Genomic DNA, 25,678 nt, shown 5'->3' with positions numbered 1-25,678 from the left:
AATAATTTGAGTAGAATTGGTGACAGCTCTTCCCTGAATGTTTGGTAGAACTCACCAGTGAAGACTTCTTGGCCTGGACTTTTTTTGGTTGGGAGTTTATTGATGACCTGATCAATTTCTTCTTTTGCTATGGGTCTATTCAGGCCACATAAATGACAATATCTTTTTTTAGTGAGACCTCACTTGTAAAAAATATCAGTGGCAACTTTTTAAAAACAGTGCAAAAAATACAATTTCTACTATAGGGTCACTCTGAGTCATAGTGACCAGATCACAGTGTGTTTGGTTTATTTGCTTTTAATCCCTAACGACAAAGTCGCTGGTGGCCGAAGCAGTTAAGAAAATGACCACTAGAGGGAAAGCTGATTGTTTGAACCCATGTAGAGGCATCTAGGAAGTCAGGTCTGGTGATCTGCTTGTAAAAGGACAAGGTCTTGAAAACAAATGAGTAGGTTCTACTCTACACACGCGGGGTTGCCATGAGTCACAATGAGCTCAGCAGCAGGTCCCATATCAATCCCTAATGTCACCTCTGCTGCAGGGTCAGAAAGGGGCATTCGAGAAAATGAGTCCAGGAAACTACTACAGAATTCCAAATTCCCATAAAACATGTATTCCATTTGAAATAAGACCACCAAGTTTTCAACTTTTAATCTTTGTAGGTAAGCCAAAGCAGGGGCTAAACGTAGTGCCCTTGTCAGAGATAGAATCATTCCTAAAATGCAACCTTACTATCACTTTTCCCAATTTAATTACCGAAAATTTAAGTAGAAATTTCAACAATTGGCTGAATAATTTAACTCATTCCTTTTGAATTACACTTAATTCAATTAATTAAATATAGTAGCACTGTACTGTTTAATATGTACTGATTTTTAATTTAGAACCTGCATTACATTTCTGTGTAATCCAATTGATCACAAAGTACACTAGATGTGATATTTTGTGGTAGCAAAATTATACTACCACAGACATAAATATATTTTTTAACATTTGGTTCAATTACCAAATAACAAGACCTCAACTAACCCTTAAATGGCTATGTTATTTTCTATTTGGGAAAGTTTGATTCCAGAAGGTCTTTCTAAATGACTTAAGTTGGTGTTAAGTCTTGTCAAGTCGGCTCTGACCCATAGCAACCCTGTATAGGGTTTCCATTGAGCAGCAGGTGAGCTTTAACCACCGACTTTTCGATTCAAGCTGGCCTTGCAGTCCAGAGCATTAACCCGCAGCGCCACACCAAGGCAGCAAGTATATGAACATGTTGATAATTTAGAATTCTCAGAGTTTTAGTTTCAGCATATACATCCATAGGATTATCATTTCAAAGGATTTTGACTGGCAGGAAAAAAATGAAAATCCAAGGGACAGAATTTCAATTTGTAGATAACATTGAAAGTTGTAACAATTTTTAGATAACAATGCAAGTTACAGAACACTCCTTATATACTGAAAACTGCTTATATTCTTCAAAGATTGAATAACCTAAACTCACATTTGGCAAGGGAATAAAAACTTAACTGGGTCCTAGTGTGGCACTAGATCATAAGATAAGCACTGGACTGCTAACTACAAGGTTGGCAGTTCAAACCCACCAGTTGCTCCTCAGAAACCCTATAGAGTTTCTGTGAGTCGGAACCCATTCAATGGCACTTAACAGCATAAAGAATATAATTGCTGGAATAAAACTATCCTTAGTCTTAATGTGAATTTGTTATTGTTCAGTATCATAGCGTCTGTTCCGATTCATAAGAACCCTGTAGAGGGTTTCTGAGGTTATACTTTGCAGGCACAGAAAGTCTCATCTCCCCCCGCCCCACATAACGGCTGGTGGGTTTGAACCGCAGACTTTATGGTTCACAATCCAGTGCTTATCCTATTGAGCCACAGCACTCCCCTTAATGTGAATAAAGCTCATTCATAATCTGTTTCAACGATGATCAAAGTTTTGTTACCTTTCTGAACTAAATTAAAACACTGAGTTTCCTGCTTGAGACTAATCTTAAGGGCATCCTATATTCTTGCGGTTCAATATAGATTTTGACTACAAGGTCATAGAACATGTCATTTTCTTAAAGAAATTAAAATGACAGGTATTTTTCTGAAAAGTTGTTGTAAGGTGCCAACGAGTCATTCCAGCTCATAAGACCCTATGTACAACAGAACAAAGCACTGCCTGGTTCGGCACCACCCTTCCTTACTATAGTTACATTGGACCCCAATGTTGCTGTGTCAGTCCCTCTCGTTGAGGGTCTTCCTCTTTTTCTCTGACCCTTTACTTTTTCAAGCATGATGTCCTTCTCCAGGGATGGTCCCTCCTGGTAAGATGTCCAAAATATGAGAGACAAAGTCTGGTCATTCTGGCTTCTAAGGAGCATTCTGGCTGTACTTCTTCCAACACAGAATGGTTGGTTCTTCTAGCAGTCCCTGGTACTTTTAACATTCTTCTCTAACACTGTAACTCAAATGCATCAATTCTTCGACGGTCTTCCTTAGTCACTGTCCAACTTTCACAGGCACATGAGAAGTATGAAAATACCATGACTTGGGTTGTTATTGTTGATATGTGCCGTCGAGTCGGTTCTGACTCATAGCGACCCTGTACAGGGTTTCTGAGGCTGTAAATCTTTACGGGAGCAGATAGCCTCATCTTTCTCCCATGGAACAGCTGGTAGTTTCGAACTGCTGACCTTGCAGTTCCCAGCTCGATTCTGATATCTCTAAGTTCTATGAAAGTCACTGCTAAATTTTTTTTTAAAGAAAAACATAGCTTTTTAAATAAATCAGCTCTTCTGTATGTTCATGTCATTTTTAACTTTTCTTTCCTAAAGTTACTTTTCTTCCCTCTCAGGTGACCTAAGAAACTCTGTGGCAGGGAAATTAAAATGACCGCACCCTACCCTCCCTGCACAGTCTTTCTGTCCAACAAGGTGGAACTCACTAACAGGAGCAGGGCTCAGCTTGTTCATCTCTGATCACAGTATGATATATCATAAAGCAGCAATCAAATGCAAAAGCTCAGTATAAGGGGTATGGATCATTCGGGAAAACCTGTAGACAGACTTGACCCAGGAGTGCTTTAAAATACTGCTTCCAAGAAGGGCCCCTTGATTTCCAACAGTCAGTGAGTACTGGGGAGAAGTTCTGCAGCTCTAAATTCTAATATTAAATCCTCATTAATTAATCATGGGGCTTAATTAAACACTTTGGGCTTCAGTGTTCTTCTTTGTACTGAGGAAAACAACAATGCAGGCCCGATGGTTTTGACAAAGCAATGTAAAAATTAAATGGTATATATGATGCGAAGTTACTCTGAAAAAGAAGAGTAAGGAACATACATATTAATTTTATCATAAAGGTGGAAGAAAAAGTATATGCCATGGGGCAGGGAGCTGCGGTTGCTGTCATTGTTAAGTGCTGTTGAGTAGGCTCCAAAATCCTGTATATGGTGAGTTTGAACGGCCAACTTTATGGTCCAGTGCTTACTCTACAGCTCCACACCAGGACTACAGAGCAGGGAATGGTGGACATTAAATGGAACACATGTAGTTTAAAAGAGAAAAACACAGAAGGCCTAGAACAGACTCAAGCGTGGATGCAGGAAAGAGAAGCAAAGTCACCTACACACTTAGCTTGGGAAGCAGTTCATCAGGGCACTACTGGTCAGAGGTAGGAAAGAACTAGAAAATCCCATGTTGTTGTTGAGTGTCGTCAAGTCGGTTCCAACCCATTGCGACCCTGTATAGGACTTCCAAGGAGCAGCTGATGAGCTTGAACCGCCATCCTGTGGTTCAAACCGACTTTGCAGTTCAGCACGTTAACTTGCAGGGCCATACACCAGGACTCTGCTTTAATCAAATCATATAAAAATTCCTCTTTTTTCCCCCCATTTTCTATAAACTTTTTTAAAATCCCCTCATATCTAGAGACCAATGTTCACTGGTGACTACCAGGAATTGGGAGCAGGAGGAATCCCTTTCCAGACCGTAGAGCCTGATTCTTTTTGGTGATGAGAAGAATAGCATGGAATGAATGTGTAATGAGACCAGCTTGACCAAAGTCAGTGGTGCCACTGCAAACTCATTAAGGGAAAAAGACGTTTTTGCTAAAGAATATGACATATATATATAACTTGGCAACAATACCATTAATAAGCATGAAAATGACTGTATGGTCACATATGCATGTATATAAGTATATATGTGTACAGGTAGCTACAGGTGTGTACGTATATGAGTAAGTCAGACAGTACTGAAACTACAGTTCCAGTTCACACATGCATGAGTTTATTCCAAACAAAATGGGTTTGAAAATGCCTCTGCCATCAGTGAATGGATGCAGACAACTTTACATTTGTGTTAGTCACACTCGAGTGTCTTCAAAAGAAAAGGTCGCATCAAAACTGTAGCGTCCAATGGGATCTGCAGGGCGAAAGTCAAAGCACACAGGACTCTCAGAAGGCCAGGGTGACTTCTTCTCAGTATTACAAACAGATAATCTTGATAAGTTTAGGAAGAAGTTTTCAGAAACTTGAAAACTACATTGGTGAGAAAAAGACCAGGAAAGTTGCACCAAGGAATCTGTTTCCATCATGACAAATCACCTACTCATTCTTCGAAGGCAGCAAGGGCTGTACAGCCCAGACCTGGTCCCTGCTCTACAGCCCAGACCTGGTCCCTTCAGACATCTTCGTGTTCCCAAAATTCAAAGAAAATGTTAAAGGAACACAATTTGAGTCCTTTGAAGTTGCCGCTTGCATGTGGTATGAATCAAAGCGTGCAGGATTCTTCGGAGACGGGCTGTTATTGTTATTGTTGTTGTTAAGTGCCGTCGAGTTGGTGCCATAGCGCTCCTGTATAGGGTTTCCAAAGAGCAGCTGGTGAGCTTGAACCGCCAACCTTGCAGTTCAAACGGCTTTGTAGTCTGGCACATTAGCCTGCAGCAACAGGACTCCGCTGTCGGAAACAACATTTTCACATACTGGTATTTTTGTTTGATAAAGGTTTTTATGACTTTGTAGCAATACTTTGTGACTTATCCTGTGTATGCAGAGATGGAGGTAGGAATGTGCACACATACATACAGATATGTGTGTGTTCATATAGCTATGTTTACCTCCGCTGTTGTTAGGTGCAGTTTAATTGGTTCCAACTCATCAGGACCTTACGGCCCACAGAACAAAACACTGCCCCCATTCCTGCGCCGTCCTCACAAGTATTGCTATGTTTGAGCCCATTTTTGCTGCCACTGTGTCAGTCCATCTCGAGGACCTTCCTCTTTTTAGCTGATGTTCCGCTTACTAGGTACAATGTCATTCTGCACGGACTGGTGCTTCCTGACAAAATGTCCAGTGTAGGAGAGAAGAAAGAAGCCTCTCCAACATCGTTTCCAAAACAGATGTGTTTGTCCTCTGGCAGTCTGTGGTACTGTGCATATTCTTCGCCACCACCATAATTAAAACGCACTGATTCTTTTCTGGTCTCCCTTATTCAACGTCCTGCTGTAACATGCAGATGAGACCATTGAAACTACCATGGTTTGGGTGATGCACACCTTAGCCCTCAAAGTGACAGCTTTGCTCTTTAACACTTTAACGAGATCTTTTGCAGCAAACACGCCTAATGCGAACATTGATTTCTTGACTGTTGCTTCAATGATTGTGGTTGTGGATCCAAACACAGATAGAAAAACACCGCCTTCAAACGTGTATAAACCTAGATGGAGGAAATGTCGAGAAACAACAGTTTCACATACTGGTATTTTTGTTTGATAAAGGTTTTTATGACTTTGTAGCAATACTTTGTGACTTATCCTGTGTATGCAGAGATGGAGGTAGGAATGTGCACACATACATACAGATATGTGTGTGTTCGTATAGCTATGTTTAAAGGACACCAGAATAGCTATTTCTCAGACATAAGCAAATGCCCTCCAGGATTGGTGTTGTGGGTTTTAAACTGAGGTCTTTAATCTCAAGGGAAAACTCACTCTTTCGGCATATTGCATTTCACAAGATTCATGTTCAGCGTACTACTGAAGTGAGCAGTGCCCGGGCTCTTAACAACTTTGGGAAGAGCCGTCTAAAATACAACTATTGGCCTCTGCATGCAGGGACAAAAGAGAAAGAAGAAAACCAAAATCTCAAAGAAGCTAGTTATAAGCCATGCAACAGAGATAGCCAGCAGATCAAGATAGTGCCTCATTACCACTGTGGATCAGAACCAAGATAGGGGACTCCGAGAGAATAGAAGAAAAGCACAGGGCAAAAATCAAATGCTTAAAGAGTCCAGGCTTACGGGACCAGCTGAGAATAGAGGACTCTCATGGACCTGAACCAAAACTATCCCAAGGTCACCTCTTAGTGAAATGACAGGTTAAGACACGCATACACGCAAACAACGTGACCTATGAGTATTTAAATAGGTAAATGTAGAGTTGTGAAAGTCAACAACAGAAGAAATGAGCTCAAGAGAAGATTTCAGAGAGAAGACAAAATATTACAATGAACTGTACAAAGACCTGGAGTTTAAAAACCAAAGGGAAGAATACACTCAGCATTTCCCAAGCTGAAAGAACGGAAGGAAAAACTTAAGCCTTGACTTGCAATATTAAAAAATTCTATAGGCAAAATAGTAAACAATGCTGAAAACATCAAAAAGAAAGGAAGAAAGAGATGGAACTAATAGGGTCACTGAACTGAAAAGAAATGGCTGACATTCAACCATTCCAAGAGGTAGCATATGATCAAGAACCAGCAGTCTGAAGAAAGAGGTCAAAACTACACTGAAGGCATTGGTCAAAAAAAGGCTCCAGTACGTGTGGCAAGAAGGAGCTCGGGTAGCATAGTGGTTATGAATCAGGCTGCAAACCTCACGGTCAGCAGTTCAAAACTACCAGCTGTTCCATGGGAGAAAGAGGAGGCTTTCTGCTCCCGAAAAGATTTACAGCCTCGGAAACCCTGTACAGGGCCACTATGAGTCTGAACCGACTCCACAGAACATCACAACAACAACAACATGTGTGGCAACACCAATTAAGACTCTTGAATAAACCGATGAAACACAAGTAATTTGGAAGACAGATATCTGGCCAACTGATTGGAAGAGATCCTTGTTTGTGCCCATTCCGAAGAAAGGTGACTCAACGAAATGTGGAAACATTTCGCCAACATCATTAACATCATTCAAAAATGGTTGCAGCAGTCCACTGCCAGGGAGCTGCCAGGAATTCAAGCTCGAAATAGAAGAGGACATGGAATGGGGACAACACTGCTAATACCAGATGCATTTTAGCTAAAAGCAGAGAATACCACAAGGATGTTTACATGCATTTTATTGACTATGCAGAGGCACACAACTGTGTGGATCAAAATCAATTCTGAATTGCATTAAAAAGAATGGAAATCCCACAACACTAAACTATGCTCGTAAGGAACGTGCACATAGACCAAAAGGTAGATATGCCAACAGAGCAGCAAGGGGATACTGAGTGCCTTAAAAATCACAAAAGCTGAATTAAATAAAGAAGAAGACATCAGGATTGGAGGAAGTCTTATTAACAACCTATGGCACAGACGACACAATCTTGCTTGCTGAAAGTGAAGAAAACTTGAAGTATTTACTGACGAGGCTCAAGGTGTACAGCCTTCTGTATGGAGTACATCTCAACACACAGAAAACCAAACTCCTCAGAATCCTCACAAGTGGACCAATAAGTAACATGATAAATGGAGAAAACACTGCAAATGTCAAGGATTCCCTGCCCCCCACCCCGGGATCCACAGTCAATGCCCATGGAAGCAGCACTCAAGAACTGAAACTACAAATCACACTGGGCAAATCTGATGCAAAAGACCTCTTTAAAGTATTAAAAAGCAAAGATGCCATTCTGAGGTATTATGGTGCACCTGATGCAAGCCCCGGTACTTTCATTCCCTTCGGGCATATATGAAAGCTGGAATCTGCACAAGGAAAACAGAAATCTAATGGCTTTAATTATGGTGCTGGTTGAAATATGAAATATACCATGGACTGCCAGAAGAACAAACACATCTGTGTTGGAAGAAGTACAGCCAGAATGTTCCTTACAAGCCAGGATGGCTAGACTTCATCTTGCTTACTTTGACATATTATCAGGAGGGACCAGTTCCTAGAGAAGGATGTCATGCTTAAAAAAGCAGAGGGTCCAGTGAAAAAGAAGAAGACCGTCAATGAGGTAGATTGACCCAGTGGCTGCAGTGACAAACTTGAGTACAGTAACAATTGTGAGGATGGCACGAGACTGTTCTGATTTATATGGGATCACTATGAATAGGAACCAACGCCACAGCACCTAGAAACAATAATACAGCTGAAATAATATGGTACTAGAATCTGCAGTAAAAAAAAAAAAAATTAGATTAGGAGAAGGATTCAAGTAAGTATGGTGGTATGCTGTGGAGCTGGTTCCGACTCATAGTGACCCTGCACAACGTTTCCGAGGCTGGAAATCTTTACGGGAGCAGAAATCCTCATCTTTCTCCCACGGAACAGCTGGTCATTTCGAACTGCTGACCTTGAGATTAGCAGCCCGACTCGTACCCACTACGCTACCAGAGCTCCTTTCAAGTAAGTATACAGCATTATATATGAAATTAATTTGGCTCCAAACTAATCATTACAAAGTCTAACTGATAGGTATAGGTGGGGCCTCATTTACTATCATGTCTTCCTCAGGATCAATTTTTAGTTTTTCCTAATAAACAGTTAGAAAGAAATAATGCTGCCATGAATCAGTTTTGGGATAAAACAGAAGATAAATAAAAAGTAAGAGACTTGTGATTCTTGAAAGCTCTTTTAATGAGGTAATAGATACTGCTTAGAGATTCACAGCATGAGATCATTTTAATTTATAAAATAGTTAACATTAAGAACTATGTGGAAAATGCTGTAAAATTTTATAGAGATAATCACAGCCTGTCTCATTTCTTAATTCCTAGATTTACTATAAATTAATTTTATTATTTTAAGAAAAACATAATCCTTGTTGGCTCAAGGTAGTATGAAACAGATTCTATCCTAACCAGAGGAACGGTGGGCTCCAGAAAACTCATCCACTTTAAAAGGCAAAGGAAGACAAGCGTTCGTCTGTGAGTATGTAGGCATGTGTGGGCACACATGTGCAGTCCATGATCTGGGCAAAGGATTTACCCCACCCTCAGTATGAACGACAAGGAGCTCTGGTAGCGTAGTGGTTACGAATAGGGCTGTGAACTGCAAGGTCAGCCGTTCGAAACTACCAGCTGTTCTGCGGGAGAAAGATGAGGCTTTCTGCTCCCGTAAAGACTTACAGCCTCAGAAACCCTGTACAGGGTCGCTATGAGTCGGAACTGACTCCAAGGCACATGCATCCACAAAAGTGCCTGTTTCCCACAGGAGGACCGGCCCACATGTGAAAGCAGCTGGGCAATAGAGACAGCAATGAGAACTGAAGGCCAGTTTTCTTGAAGCCACAGATGTGACAAGTGTGGACTCTCTCCACTAATAATCTGCTTAAAGCCTTCTAAGCGTCTCTCTGTTCTTGTTGCTGCTAAGTGCCGTCGAGTCAGTTCCGACTCACAGCGATCCTGTAGCAAGGAGCAGCAGCTGGTGGGTTTCAACTGCCGAACTTGTGGTTAGTAGTCCAGTACTGATCCTACAGCACACCTCTGTATACACTGATGTTGTTAAGTGTCGTCACGATGGTTCTGATATGTAGCAACCCTGTATAGGGTTTCCAAGGAACAGCTGGTGGGTTTGAACTACCGACTTTATGGCTAATAGTCCAGTGCTGATCCTACAGTGCCACACCAGGACTCCTTGCATAAATTGTTGTTGTTAATTGCTGTCGAGTCGGTTCTGACTCATAGTGACCCATACAGGGTTTCCAAGGAGCAGCTGGTGAGCCTGAACCACTGACCTTGCGGTTCAAACCGACCCTTTAGTCGAGCGCATTAAGCCACAGCGCCACACCAGCACTCCCTTGTACATATTAGGTGAAGCTTTATACTTGAGATTTATTGTTTAATTTTAAAGAAGATATATATCATTTCCTTAACTTTTGTGTACTAAGCCTTTTATTACAGTGAGGCAGGAGAAAGTTCCCCCGCATGCCTATTTTAAAGAGTCAACATCAAAAGAAGTTTATAACTTTACAAACAGCGCCCAGAGTGATGGCACTCTTGTGAGAACTACACACACACAGGACCTCATACATAACAGCACCCAGGATGTGTTGTTAAATTGGTTCTCACTCATAGTGACCCAAGGAGTGGCTGGTGGTTAACAGTCCAGTGTTTACCCTAACGTGCCACACCAAGACTCTATCTAATATGCGTTGTTGTTAAGAGCCAGAGAGTCGGTTCCAACTCATAGTGACCCTGTATAAGATTTCCAAGGAGCAGCTGGTGAGTTTGAACCACTGACCTTGTGGTCCAGTGCTTTATCCCACAGGACCACATTTGTTGGCTGCTAGTAATGTTCCTTCTAGTACTTACACTGGAGTCCTGGTGTGGAGCTGTGCATTAATGTGCTGGATTACAAGGCCCGTTTGAACTGCAAAGTTGGCGGTTTGAACTCATGAGCTGCTCCTCAGAAACCCTATACAGGGTCACTATGGGTCGGAACCAACTCGACGGCACTTCGCAACGACAAAAATACTTATATTAGAAGTAAAATTTTTCTTTATGTTAATAATCAAAAGTTCATGATGGTATTTTAATACAACAATTTAATAAACTTTAACATTGTGATACCACACTTTCAATCCTGCTATGGAAATAAAGTACTGTTTTTAATCCAACTCAGAGTACAGAACATTAATAGTATCTTAACGTTTATCCTTTCCAAGCGATAAAAATGCTTCAATATGCACATTTGTGCCATTGAGTGTTTTTCTATATTTGAATATGTATATATTTTTAATTTTTAAAGTATATTTTATAAAGATTATTAAAATCATACGTATTGTGCCATCTATTACAAGCTTCTCCTGTGTCTACAATTAAGTGTTAACTCTCCTCATGCTAGAAAACTGTGCCCATTCTTAAGAAACCAGGGGTCACAGGCAGGAAGAGGATTCGAGGTCACAAAACCGGACTGAGAGCCTGCAGTCTTGGTATCCCAGCCGCCTGCTCCGCTCTGTTTCTATACGCTAATTAGCCATACTTGTGCCGTTAACCTATCATCAAAAGTGTGAGACCATTCAGTTCATCCACTTCTCCTGCACAGTAAGTCCACCCCATAGAGTCCCTTAGCTACCCGAGGACCTATCTCAGAAGGTGAATAAGGATTTCAAGTGCTCAGAATGAAAAGCTCTATGAGTGTTTGCTGAGAGTATTCCCTAACCGGGATTTCAAAAATCTTCTAGCTTAGAATTCCCACAACTACATCCATGTTGTAGCTGCTGCTGGTGCTTTTGAGTAAGTTGTGGACTGCTAACCTCAATATCAGCAGTTCAAACCTACCAACAGCTCCTTGAAAGGCAAATGAGGCTGTCTGCTCCCCTCAAGATTCACACCCTCGGAAAATGTACACAGGGTCACTGAGTGGGAATCGGCTCAATGGCAGTGAATATTTCAGGTGGGCTCTAGCTGCTGTGGTGGAGATATCTCAGGACCTCACAGATTTGCCCTGGGTGCTGGTGCGGCACTGTGGGATAAAGCACTGGACTGCAAGGTCCGTTTGAACTGCAAGGTCGGAGGATCGAAGTCAATAGCCATTCCTCAGAAACCCTATACAGGGTCGCTATGGGTCAGAACCAACTTCACAGCCCTTACAACAACTCGTTGCCCTCAGCCCAGCTCTACACTGAGGCAAGGGGCCCTCTCGTCTGTGGCTTTTCTTCAGTCCCCTCCTCAGAGTTCTCTACCACTCCCAGTCCAGTGAAAAGTCAGCAAATGCCATACACTGCCTGCTTTCTTCTCACAATGTATTTAAAATGCAATACAATGGTTTGTTTGAAGTAAGCGGGAAGCGGAAAAGCTGGCTTCAGCTTCTGCACTGTGCCCATACGCAGGGACAGTCATCGGGACTGGCATAGCAGAGTTGAGGGCACCCTTTCCCACAAATCCAAATATACCAGAAGAGCCAGCCTCCAGCGTTGTCTCTGACAGGGCAGGTGGGGAGGATCACCTTCAAACTTGCATGCAGTTTTTATACTTGTAGTCTAAAGGAAGTCACAATATTAACTATTGGAAATAAATATTTTTGTTTTGTTTTTTTTTTTTTCTTGGGAATAACCTGGGTTGGAGCTAACTATGACATTCCACAGGCACCCAAGAATAAGTTGCTGTTTAAATCAAGGAAAAAATCTAAGCAGGAGACCAGAGAGCTGCAAACCTGAATTCCTGAGAAGCCTCTGTTCTGAGGTCCAGAGCTACTGGTCACAGCGCCACACAGCACAGATGTCCTCACACATCAACACCCTGGAAAGCAGGGCTGCTCCACTATCTGCCCAAAACTAGTCATTGTCACCAATTTTTATTTCTAGTGCACCGTAAACCTTCCTTTAAATTGTAAAATACAATTAAAAGCAGAATTGCTAGACAAACAATCAGGTTTGGGGGTACCTCAGGATGTCAACTTAACCTTGCCCTCAATCCTTGTCTTCCTGAAGCAGAAGCAGAAACACTGTGATGTGCTCACTGGTCCCCCAACCTCTCTGCTGTGCGCTGGTTTAAATAGAGAGCTGGAAACACAACAGGCCCATTATTTCCTTTCCTTCAAAGACCATAAACTAGGTGAGGAGCCGTCCTCCCCTCTACTGGTTGCAATCAGCTTAAAGCGGCCTTGTCCCGGGGACGAGATCCAGATTTACCGTGGCTACTGTTTATAGTCCCTGTGCTCATTTCTAACGTCCCAGCCAACCCATCCGCTGGAAACTGCATATTACCTTGATATACTCATCATGTTCCTTTGAACCCGATTTATATTATGAAAACAGTGCATCTAAAATGGTATTTTAACAAAGCTGTTTTTGAACATTGATTTCTAAGTCCAACATGAGCTTAGGGAAATAACAAAATGAGCAAAAGAATTAATGAGAAACTCTGATTCTCACTACGGAGTCCTGGTGTGGCACTGCAGGATAAGCACTTGACTGCAAGATCAGTTTGAGCTGCAAGGTTGTTGATTCAAATTCACCAGCCACTCCTTGGAAACCTTATAGTCAATGGCACTGAAAAACAACAACAACATTCTCAATTTACGAGCCCTGGTAGCAAAGTGCATTACGAGCTGTGCTGCAAATCATAATGTCAGCAGTTCAAATCTACCAGCTGCTCCACAGGAAAAAGATGAGGCTTTCTGCTCCTGTAGAGATTTACAGGGTGGTTATGAGTTGGAATTGACTTGACAGCACATAGCCAGCACCAACCATAACCATTCTCAGTAAAATTGTCGTTGGTCTTCACTGCCTGTGAGTTGGGTCTCACTCACGGACACCTTGCATGCAACAGAACAAAACACTGCCTGGTGTTACATCTTCACAACTTTAGCCGTTCATGTCCACATGCAGCTACTGTGTGTCAGCGCAGGGGGCTCACCTTCCAGCACTATATCAGACTGTGTTCTGTTGTGAGCCATAAGGTTTTCATTGGCTGGTTTTTGGAGGTGGAACTCCGGGTCTTTCTTCTTAGTCTATCTGAGTCTACAAGCTCCACTGAAACTGGCCCACTGGTAGCTGAGATATAGGTGCCGTAGCTTTCAACATCACAGGAGTACAAGTCACATGCTATGACAAAGACTGACATACAGGTATGTAGTAGCCCAGACAAAACCAAAAACAAAGCAAAAGTAAAAAAAACAAAAACAAAACACAATGACTTTCAGAATGCATCATGGGTCACAGAGGGTAGAGCCACAGCACCCTCCCATGGGGACCAGAGAGCTGTTTGCCTTCTACCAGGCAGCAGCCAGCTCTGAAGAGAAGAGAAGGGCCGGAGGGCCAGAAAGGAAAGGGATTTATTAAATAAGAAAGAGAAAAAATATATCATAGCTCTGCCTGAGCTGTGGTAGCGTAGTGGGTTACGTACTGAGCTGTTAACCTAAAGGTCAGCAGTTTGAATCTATCATTCGCTCTGCAGGAGAAAGATGAGGCTTTCCACTCCTGTAAAGATTTACAGCCTCAGAAACCCTGTACAGGGTCGCTATGAGTCAGAACCAGCTCCATGGCCATAACCACCAACCACTACTAGTTCTGTCTCAGGTAGCTTCCAATGCAGCCTGACCAGATTGTTTGCAGGGAGCTGATTTTCAGGATGCGTTTAATGTGTACAAGTTGGCTAAGTGCTAAACACTGCCCACAGTCACAGCATTAGAGCTGCAAGGGTCTCTGGAGAGCACAGATCTGCGCTTCCTGGAAGAAGTGTGTCCTGGGAGTGAGTTCGGAAGCTTCGGATTTGCTCTGGGTCTCTTGTTAATCTAACCACAAACTTAACTTCCCCTCAAGTGGAGATGCTCTCTCTAGGTGATCACACACTCTCCCTGCAGTTGATTAGTCATTCCTAGATATGAAGACACTCCTAACCAAACCTCTGCTTTCCTGCCAACACGGTTCCCACTCCTACTGCTTGTCTCAGACCCTCAGACCATATTTCCCTAATCTTTCATGCGTCTATCCACCACGTCTATCCACCACGGAGTTGTCCAGTCCCCACCAGGTGCTTCAGCCAGGAAGAGGCCAATGGGAACCCATTGGAGGTCTGGGAGGTCTCTCGTTTGCTATGGAAAGCCAGCAGGGAAAGAGTAATCATAGCAAAGAGGTCAACGGAAGGAGATTTCATTATCACCCAGTTGGGAACAAAAAGAGGAAATGCTTATGGCTTGGCAAGGCCAGGAAAGGCTTCAGCAATCATATGAGAGTTGAGTGCGAGACAGGAAGCAGTCCCAGGGGCTGAGTGGGTACCACAAGGGACTTCCGGATAATCTGGGCATAGATCAGAGCACAGGTTCCAATTAAACAATGGAGACACCTGCCACCAATGAGAACATTCATGTGATCAACAGACACACTAAAAGATGCTCACAATCATTAGTAACCAAAACTATAATGAGATACCGTCTCACCCAGCAAAAATGGAACTGACAAATTAAAAATAAACAACCAAGGCTGGTGAGGAAACTACAAAATGATACAGGCACTATGGAAAACAGAATGACATTTCCTCAGAAAATTAGAGAAAAAAATAACTTATGATCTGGCAATCCCACTCCTAACACAATAAAATCTGCAAAAGCCAGAATCCATGTAAGGCAAGAAATCTTTTATTGTTGTTGTTAGGTGTCATCTAGTCGATGATGACCATAGCAGCAACCCTATGTACAACAGAATGCAACACCACCTGGTCCTGGGTCAACCTCACAATTGTGGCTATGCCTGAGCCCATCGCTGCTGCCACTGTGCCAATCCATCTCACTGGGGGTCTTCCTCTTTTTCTCTGACCCTCCACTTTACAACACATGATGTCCTTCTCCAGGGACTGGTCCCTCCTGACAATATGTCCCAAGAATGAAAGATGAAGTCTGGCCATCCAGACTTCCAAGGAGCACTCTGACTGCACTTCTTCCAACACAAATCTCTTTGTTCTTTTGGCGGTCCATGGTATTGCCATGGACTGCCAAAACATATCTTTCAGAGAAGGAAAACTCAAATATTTTTCACTGAGAGAGAATGACAAAAGTGTGGTATGGCTGCACCCTCTCAAAGATGGAGGACTTGTGAGACATGGCAGAGACCAAGTAGTACCACAGAGCTCCAGCTCACAGATTTCACCATACTAAACACAGACATACGCACATATGTTCAAAACAACAAAATACTGCTGTTGCTGTTAGTTAGTGCCATGGAGTCTGCTTCAATTCACAGCAACCAGGTATAGGACTTGTGGGGCTTTTCAAATCTTTTGTGGGAGCATTTGAACACTTACAGAACAGGAGCACAAAAGACCACTATCATTGGTGCAGACCAGGGATGGGTGGGGTGGGAGAGGAGAGACGGACGCACCCTAGAGACAGGAGAAATGTGTTGCTTTTGGTGATGGGAAAGGTGGCATCCAATGTGAGTAAAGTGCAGTGTTTGACAACTGTCACCAAGACATGCCTAAGAGAATGGTATGTTTTTGACAAAGGATATGATGATAATTTTTGCAACAACCAAAAAATGTATCTGTGCTTACACAAGTATGGATATGGGCAATATGTGTATGGGTATGACCATGTGGATACATCCGTGTGCACAGACAGATGTACCTACCTAGGTTCATAAAGGTATGTGTGCATACCTGCATAGTCATGTATGTAACAGACCACAGTGATATAGCTACGCATACTTCTTAGCACAAAACACTTCCCAAGATAGGTCTTCTGGGCTTGAAGATTTAGGACTATAGTCTCTCAGGAGACTGGTCTCACCAGCAGCAAATGGATGGAAGAGGCTGGAGAAACCAAGACCAGGTAGGAGGGGAACTGCAATTGCCGGTGGATGCGAGAACCAGGTAAGAAACTGGAGTCAGACGACCAGTGGGGAGAGGACCTCGAAAGCTCTGCTGACTTGGAACCCACTTGCTGTCCAGTAGACCAAGACTCGTGCAATGCCATGGGTCAGTGTAGAACTGAGCTCCACAGAACTGTCAATGGTTGATTAGTTAGAACTAGTCCACCAAGTCTTCCTTCTGAGGTGCTTCTGGGTCAACCTGAACCTCCAACTTTTCAGTTACGCATCCAGCACACTAACCATTCACACCACTGCCCTACCAGGGACTGCCAAAGCTCTATGAGTGGTGGTGGTGGTTGAGTTGGTTCCAATTTATCGTGACCCTGTATAGGGTTTCTGAGGTTGTAAATCTTTATGGGAGCAGAAAGCCTCATCTTTCTCCCACAGAGTACTGGTGGACTGCAACTGCTGACCTTGCAGTTAGTAGTCCAATGTATAATGCACTATGCCACCAGAGCTTTTTACAACTATGTTTTCTTTTGCCTTGTTTTTAGGTGCCGTCAAGTCGATGCCAACTCACATGGACCCCGTGTAGGGTTCCAAGAAGCAGCTGGTAAACTTGAACTTCCGACCTTATAGTTCAAACCAACTCTGCAGTCCAGCGCATTAATCTGCAGCACCAAATTGGTGTGGTAGTGCTGTGGCGTGGAGTCGGTTCCGACTCATAGCAACCCTGTACAGGGTTTCCAAGGCTGTAAATCTTTACGGGAGCAGAAAGCCTCATCTTTCTCCCGCGGAACTGCTGGTAGTAGCAAACTGCTGACCATGAGGTGAGCAGCCCAATTCATAACCACTACGCTACCAGAGCTCCTTGCGGCAACACGCTAGTGAGGTAAAATCAATAGGACCTGGGGAGAAAGCTATAAGGGGTGCGGAAGAATAGGATGAGTCCAAGATTTCTAACTGACTCCCAGAGAGATGGCACTGCTTTGAATTAGGGTCAGGAAAACAGAGACGTGCTTGAGGGAGTGAGAGGAAAACTTCGTTGTTGTTGCTGTTGTTGAGTGCCACATCGACACCTCCACGAAAGCATGCTTACTTGGACACACAGAGAAGAGTTTGCTGTGTGGTCTTGTCAAAATGAGAGCATGTCCTAGAAAAGAATTTGGGATCCCATAGACAAATGTCTGAACAGTTAAGACATAACAGAAATGGATACTTATCATGTGTGAGGTCCTGTGGACTCATTACCTCATTTAACCCTCAAGAAGCTCTGGTAGCTTAGTGGTTACGAATCGGGCTGTGAACCTCAAGGTCAGCAGTTCGAAACTACCAGCTGCTCCGCGGGAGAAAGATGAGGCTTTCTGCTCCCATAAAGATTTACAGCCTCGGAAACCCTGTTCAGGGTCGCTATGGGTCAGAACTGACTCAACGGCACTTAACAACAACAACAACATTTAACCCTCACGCTTTCTTGTTGTTGTGAAGTGCTGTGGAATCAGTTCTGACTCACTGTATAGGGTTTCCAAGTTGCAGCTGGTGAGTTTGAACCACCGACCTTGTGGTTTGAAATCCACTGCTGATCCTACAGCACCACACCAGGAGTCCAACCCTCACCCTACCTGGTAGATGTGATTGCCCCCATTTCATAGATTAAAAATGGAGGCAAAGAGAGTTTTTCGAGTTCAGTACCTCAAAGACAGAGCACTAAGAATTGATAGGGATCAGATGTAAATATAGGTATGTTCACTACTCTCAGAAACTGGCTGAGGTGAAGAGTGGGTCAGGTCCCATTAACCTGATTAGGAGCTGAGGTGCAGGGCTGAGACCCTCTGGCAGGCATTACCTGCCTATACATGTTACTGGGTTGTAAAGTAAAGGGCCACGTCAACATACAGCTCACTTACACTGTTCTTTCTGGCTGGCCCTACGTCGTTCTATGCAAACAATGAATCATCTTTGGGCTTTAGATTATCCAGCTTGTATCTGGCATAGAGTGTTTGCTATAGACTAACACTGATAACAAACATCACACAAAAAGGAAGTTGACATACACCTGTAAGCAGACAGTAAGGTAGAAAGGTCAGAAGGAAATGACTGCAAGTTCCTTCTGCAAAGTCGAATAAGGAAATGTGACAAGCCTGAACTGAGGGGTGGGTTCAGAAAACTGCCAGCTACCACATGGACAGCGGCCTGCATACCCCACCCCACTGATGCTCTTTCCAGAACTATTTAAATAAGGTCCCAGTGTTTGTTCTGTAAAGTCTCCTGAGGCACAATCACTGCCCACAGTGGCAGCCACGTCTGGACCCAGCTCTCAGCTACTTTTACCCCCAGCACTTCCCACTGTAGCTACTGGAGGTCCAGGGAAGAAGAAAAGGGGTAGGGGAAGAAAAACTGCAAAAAGAAAGAACCAAAGAGGAAAGAGAAAACAAATAATTTGTAAAGACAGTTTCTAAGAGATGTTCATCCAGCCAGATTCCCCAGACAAACCAGATTCACAGCTGGTTAAAATGGTTGGAGGGTCAGATCCACCCGCAGGTACCTCAGAAGAAAGGTGTGGCAATCTGCTTCAGAAAAATCAGCCACTGAAAGTCCCATGGCCACAATTCTACACTGAAAGCCCTACCGCCACAGTTCTACTCTGAAACACATGGGTAAAGTGGTGGCTGGGGGCACACCACGAGCCAGAGTTGACTCTTCAACAACTAGCTTTCTGTTTTGTTTTGTTCTGTTCTCTAGAGCTTTCTAATACCTCCAGTATTGGGCATGCTGGACAGACAGCTGACGTCACTTGGAAATATACCAGGAAGCAGGCTGCAGGGATAACTCAGCTGTCTGTTACAGCCTCCATGACACCTCATGACCTCGGGGAATCTGACCAGTGGGTTCATGCCTTAAATGTTCCCCAAACCCAAACAGTATTTAATATGGTCTACATTAGTCAAGGTCCCACGAAATTCTAGCTTCCATCATGTACAACTAAGGAACAGTAAAGGACCATTTAAATGCCTTTATTCTAGATATATATCTAGTTCTTAACATGTATATTTTGAGAGAAGAAAACATAAAGATCACAAAGGGTAAGTGATTTGTACTGTTCAAAGAACTAATCAGTCATTTCAGATTTCCTAGACTCAACCCTGGAGTCCTGGTGTGGCGCTGTGGGTTAATGTGCCAGACTGCAAAGCTGTTTGAACTGCAAGGTGGGCGGTTCAAGCTCACCAGCTGCTCCTTGGAAACCCTATACAGGAGCGCTATGGGTCAGAACCAACTTGACAGCACTTAACAACAACAATAACAAGACTCCACCCTAAGCACTCACTAAGCACTGTTGTCCCTGTAGAGAAGAATGTCTATGAATTCCAGCTTGAATTCCTAATCATTAGACCGGTCAGATAAAAGGAGTCCTTTTAAACACTCCCTTGTTTCTAGCAATTAAAACCAAAGCCTGAAAATAACAGTCTGACAATAGTATAAACTTTTGATTATGCTACTTGTTGTGTTGTTTAGTGCCGTCAAGTCAGTTCCAACCCATAGTGACCCTATATTGGGTTTCTGAGAAGCGACTGGCGAACTTGAACTGCCAACCTTATAGTTCAAACGGCTTTGCAGTCTGGAGCATTAATCCACAGTTCCACACCAGGACTCAATTATGCTTAAATAATTAAAATCTATATATTCAAAGATCAACACAAATTGTTGTTGCTAAGTGCCATCAAGTCAGTTTTGACTCACAGTGACTGTTGTATAGGGTTCCTGAGGAGCGGCTGGTGGGTTTGAACTGCCAACCTTGCAGTTAGTGTGTTGTTGTTGTTGAGTGCCGTCGAGTCGGTTCCGACCCATAGCGACCCTGTACAGGGTTTCCGAGGGTGTAAATCCTTACGGGAGTAGAAAGCCTCATCTTTCTCCCGCGGAGCGGCTGGTAGTTTCGAACCACTGACCTTAAGGTTCGCAGCCCGATTCGTAACCACTAGTTCAGTGCTTATATTACAGTGCCACACCAGACTACTTAATGCCAAGAAAAACTAAACGAGCTAAGAAAATTTTAAACTTCTAAATAAGTCAAACTCACAAAATGGAGAGGGAAAAACTGTTAAAAATTAAAAGTCATGCAAATGGTCAAGTATTCAACTATGAGGCTAAAGGTTGGCAGTTTGAACCCACCTCCAGGCGCCTCCAACGATATGTTTCTAAAAGGTCACAGCTCTGAGACCCTGTGAAGCAGGTGTACTCTGCACATGTGGACTCCATGAGTCAGAGATGACACAGCAGCAACAAATAACAACAACACAATAAATACAACCAGACAACTCAGGATTTGCTCAAGTCCTCCTATTTCTCCATTCCTGGATTTACATTCAAAAGTAGGAAATTAAAGCTTTCTGAAAAACCCATTACGTATCATCACTTCCCCTCAAAAACAATTCCCCCCAGGATCTTCCCATCCGCCACTGAGGAACTCGTTCAATAAACATTGTCTCTCCCTCAATTAACATTGTCTCTCCCACATTTTTTTTAACATCACCCAGAGCTGATCAGCCTCACAAATGTCAGTAGGGTGACTGGGCCAACACCCTAAGGAGAAGAGTGTGTGGTCAAAACTGTAAGATCTGTCACCACCTAGAAGCTCCCAAAACTTGATTTCAGTTTCAAGTTCCTAAGCTAAAGTTGAAATAACCCAGCAATGATTTGCATATCCCTCCCAAGCACACTGATACCTGGACAGCTGGAGAAACAGAGCTCTTAAGGATCAGCTGGGCTTCCAACTCTACTGGGTTTTGCTGGTGTTCTCTGTAAGCTATGAAAACTGCCAAAGGATCTGCCAGCATACCAAAGAAAGTGCCTAAATAATGAAGTTGCAAATAATCAACTAACCAATGTCTACCAAGATCCTTTCATTGTGCTCAATATCAAAAGGGAACTAGGGCTTTTTCAGCTTTCGGCTCGGAGGAGGCGTAGGTGCAACTGTCTTCGATCATCCCGCATCTGGGTTCATCTGACACCAGCTGCCTCCACCATGCCTCCCAAGTTCGACCCCAACAAGATCAGAGTCATGTACCTGAGATGCACCGGTGGGGAAGTTGGGGCTACATCCACTCTGGCCGCCAAGATCGGCCCCCTGGGTTTGTCTCCAAAAAAGGATGGTGATGACATTGCCAAGGGGACTGGTGACTGCAAGGGGTTAAGGATTACGGTGAAACTGACAATTCAGAACCGACAGCTGTTGACAGGTGGTGTCTTCTGTCTCTGCCCTGATCATCAAAGCTCTCAAGGACCCAGAGACAGAAAAAAGCAGGAAAATAATAAACTCAGTGGCAATATCACTTTAGATGAGATTATCAGCATTGCCTGTCAGATGCAACACTGGTCTTTGGCCAGAGAACTCTCTGGGACTATTAAAGAGATCCTGGGGACTGCACAGTCAGTGGCCTGCAATGTTGATGGCCGCTAGCCTCGTGACATCATAAATGACACCAACAGTGGGGCTGTGGAATGCCCCTCTAGTTAAGAACTACAAAGAAAATATTCAATAAAGGATCATTTGATTAAAAAGGGGTTGGGGGGCTAGGAAGGACCAAGTACCACAAAGCCTAGTAATTCTAGATTCTCCCAGACACACCTCGTTTCAAATATCCAGTCCCAACATGGATCATATAGGAGTCCATGGTGGCACAACTGGTGAAGCTGTCAAGTGTGGTCAAACCCACCCAGAGACACTACGAAGGCAGGTCTGAAGAGCTGCTTCCTACAGCTTGCAGCTTTGAAACCCCAATGGAGCAGGTCTGCTAGACACACGTGGGGTCACCATGAAACAGAACTGACAACACAGTAACCAACAACAACATGGATTATCTGGGGTCCTGATTAGCACAAATGTTTTAGCAACTGGCTTTTAACTGACAAGTTGGAGGTTCAAATCCACATAGTCACCTTGGAAGACAGGCCTGATGATGTATTTCCCAAAGAACACACACTTGAAAACCCTATGGAGTAGTTCTATTGCATGGAGTCACCCTAAGTTGGAATCAACTCAATAGCAAGGTTTGTTGTTGTTTTTAATAGATCAATATACAAGGAGCTTCAAAAAGTTCATGGAAAAATTTCTATTAACTTTTAATTCCATTTTTTTCCCATAAATCTTTTGAAGCCCCTTGTTTGTTGTTGTTAGGTGCCACTGAGTCAGTATTGACTCATAGCGACCCCATGCACAACAGAACGAAACACTGTCCAGTCCCGGGCCAACCTCACAATTATTGCCATGCTGATGCTGCCACTTTGCCAATCTATCTCATTGGGGGTCTTCCTCTTTTTTCCCTGACACTCCACCTTACCAAACATGAGATCCTTCTCCAGTGACTGGTCCCTCCTGACAATATGTCTGAAGTATGACAGACAAAGTTTGACCATCTTGACCTCCAAGGAGCACTCTGGCTGCGCTTCTTCCAACAGCCTTCCAAACTTCTTTTGTTAGCCCATGGCATTTTCAATATTCTCCTCCAACACCATAACTCAAAAGCATCAATTCTTTTACGGTCTTCTTTATTCACTGTCCAGCTTACACATGCATATGAGGTTATTGCAAATACCATGGGCTTGGATCAGGCGTACCTTAGTCTTCAAGCTGACATCTTTGTTCTTCAACATTTTTAAAAGATCCTGTGCAGCTGATTTGCCTAATGCAATACGTCCTTTGATTTCTTAACTGCTGCTTCCATGAGTGTTGATGGTTGATCCAAGAAGAATGAAGTCCTTGCCTCCCCTGTATGCATGTATAAAATATATCCCCATCCCAGAAACTTAACATTCGAATTGTGAGAGCAAGCGAGTACTTTTTAAAATCAAATAATATTCAATGGCTGTTCCCAAATGTAATGTATAGATGAATGTCAATCCATGACAAAATTTAACCCATTCTTTGGCAAAATGAGAAAAATAGAGATATCGAAGCCAAAGGTTTATAATTTGGTGACTGCTCTTAATAAGCACATGTCCTTATTTTATTTCAAGGTGTTAAGTGCCTTTTTTTTTTTTTTTTTAAATGAAATGACTATGGTAGTCAGTGGTCATTTGCTATTCTTAAAGTTTTTATTTCCAAAATAAAAAGGTGGCTGCCCTATATCAATCCCACTGGACTGCTTACTGCAAAGTCAGCAGTTCGAATTCACCTGCCACTGTGCGGGAGGAAGATGAGGCTTTCTGCTACTACAAAGATTTTTCCCCTCAGAAACCTTATACTGGGTCGCTAGGATTCCAAAATGACCTGACAGCATAAGACAGCAGCAACAGCAGCCTAAAGTCCAGAAGTATGTGAACTACTGATAATCAAGGTTTCTACTCCCTCCTTCCTTCAGACCCCAGAACAAAAAAACAGTAAAACATACTCGAACTAATGCCATTTTTGAAACATTCAACCAAAATTCTCTCTTTGCTTCTCAGCATTCCTGAGTATATACCCACAAGAACTGAAAATGAGTTTCAAACAAAAACTGTACACATGCATTCGTAGCAGCAGTATTCATAGTACACATAGTATGCATAGGACCTGCGAACAGTCCAAATGTCCATGAACAGATGAATGGATAAACAAAATCTGATATATGCACACAGAAGCCCCAGCTGAAAAGTCAATTCTGACCACAGCAGTCCTACAGGATGGAGGAAAAACAGAGCTTCCATGAGCTTGGGGAAGGTGACTGCCACATGTTTGCCCTGCACAGCACCTGGTGGGTCCAAACAGCTGACCTTTCGGTTTACAACCAAGCACATAACCACTATGCCAACTGAACCCCTATACTCACACAGCGGAATGTGATTCCATTATCAAAAGGAACACATACCATATGCATGTCCCTTTAAAGCATCATGTAAGTGAAAGGTCAAAAACTTCACTTATATGAAGAGGGCAGAACAGGCAATCCACAGAGACATAACGCAGGTCTGTAGCTGCCAAGGGCAGTGAGGGAAGGACGGATGTTTGGTCTGTGCGCTAACGTCCCATTACGGTGGAACAAATTAGTACAAGTTCAGTGGCTTATATAAACAACATAAATTATTTTCTTATAGACCTGGAGTCAAAAGTTGAATATAAGTCCCACTGGGCTCATCAGGGAACCCTGATGGCGTGGTGGGTTAGACATGGGGTTGCTAACCAAAAGGCCAGTGGTTCAAACCCACCAACTGCTCCATGGGGAAAGATGAGGCAGTATACTTGAGTAAAGATTTACAGTCTCGGAAACTCTAGGAGTGGTTTTACTTGGTCAGGTTTTGTCAGTGAGTCGGACCAACTCAATGGTGGTCAGTTCGGATGGCAGAGCCGAAGTGCTTTCAGGAGCTCAAGGGGAAATTCCATTCCCTTGCCTTTTCTAGCTACCATACTGTTGTTTAGCGCCACTGAGTTGGTTCTGACTCACAGTGACCCTGTGTAGAACAGAACAAAACACTGTCCAGTCCTGCGTCATCTTCACAACTGCTGCTGCCACTGTGCCAGTCCATCTTATTGGGGGTCTCCTCCCTTCTGCTGTCCCTCCACTTTACCAAGCATGATGTCTCTCTCCAGGGATTATCCCTCCCAATAACATGTCCAAAGTATGAGAGACAAAGTCTAGTCATCATGGCTTCTAAGGAGTATTCTGATGGTACTTCTGACACAGATTTGTTTGCTCATCTGGCAGACTTACTACTCTTTAATAATCTTTAATATTCGTCTCCAGCACCATAAATCAGATGCATCAGTTCTTCTACAGTCTTCTAAGTAGCCTGCATTCCTTGGCTCTTGGCCCCTGGTTCCCATCTTTACAGCCAGCAACAGTCAGGTAAGTTTTCATAAACCATCTTTCTGATTCTCTCTCCCTCTTCCCATTTAAGGACATTCCTGAGGAAACATCAGTCCCTACCCGCAGATAATTCAGGATGATCTTCCAAAGTCAAAATCCTTAACCACAAACACAACCAGGATTTCACACCTAAAACCATACTACTCCCACCCCAGAAGTCCTGTGCTTTGATATTACTGAGCAATAATAGGAGGCCTGATGTTCCTGGGAGGGGGAAGGAGGGGGAACAACACACATTTTCTGAATATAGAAAGTGACTCTGTTTTACAATGATGAACGTTACAAGAATATATTTCCAACAACAATGAGATATCATCTCACACCAACAATAACAGCAAAGATGAAAAATGGAGAAGACAATAAATGCTGGCGGGGATGTGGAGAGACTGGGA

The 25,678-nt window shown here is 43.2% G+C and overlaps 1 protein-coding gene and 1 pseudogene across 1 annotated transcript in view; one reads left to right on the top strand and one right to left on the bottom strand.

Annotated features, from left to right (window-relative positions):
- The window catches only part of GMDS (GDP-mannose 4,6-dehydratase), an 809,379-nt gene that overhangs the window by 761,674 nt on the left and 22,027 nt on the right, over positions 1–25,678 (bottom strand). The window lies entirely within an intron of this gene.
- Positions 21,395–21,961, top strand: LOC102842779 (annotated as a pseudogene).

This window comes from Chrysochloris asiatica, unplaced genomic scaffold (genome assembly GCF_000296735.1).
Source record: "Chrysochloris asiatica unplaced genomic scaffold, ChrAsi1.0 scaffold00144, whole genome shotgun sequence".
In the NCBI taxonomy this organism is placed as follows: Eukaryota; Metazoa; Chordata; class Mammalia; order Afrosoricida; family Chrysochloridae; genus Chrysochloris; species Chrysochloris asiatica.
The sequence above is the reverse complement of the archived record's forward strand: the minus strand, read 5'-3'. Positions and strand labels throughout refer to the sequence as shown.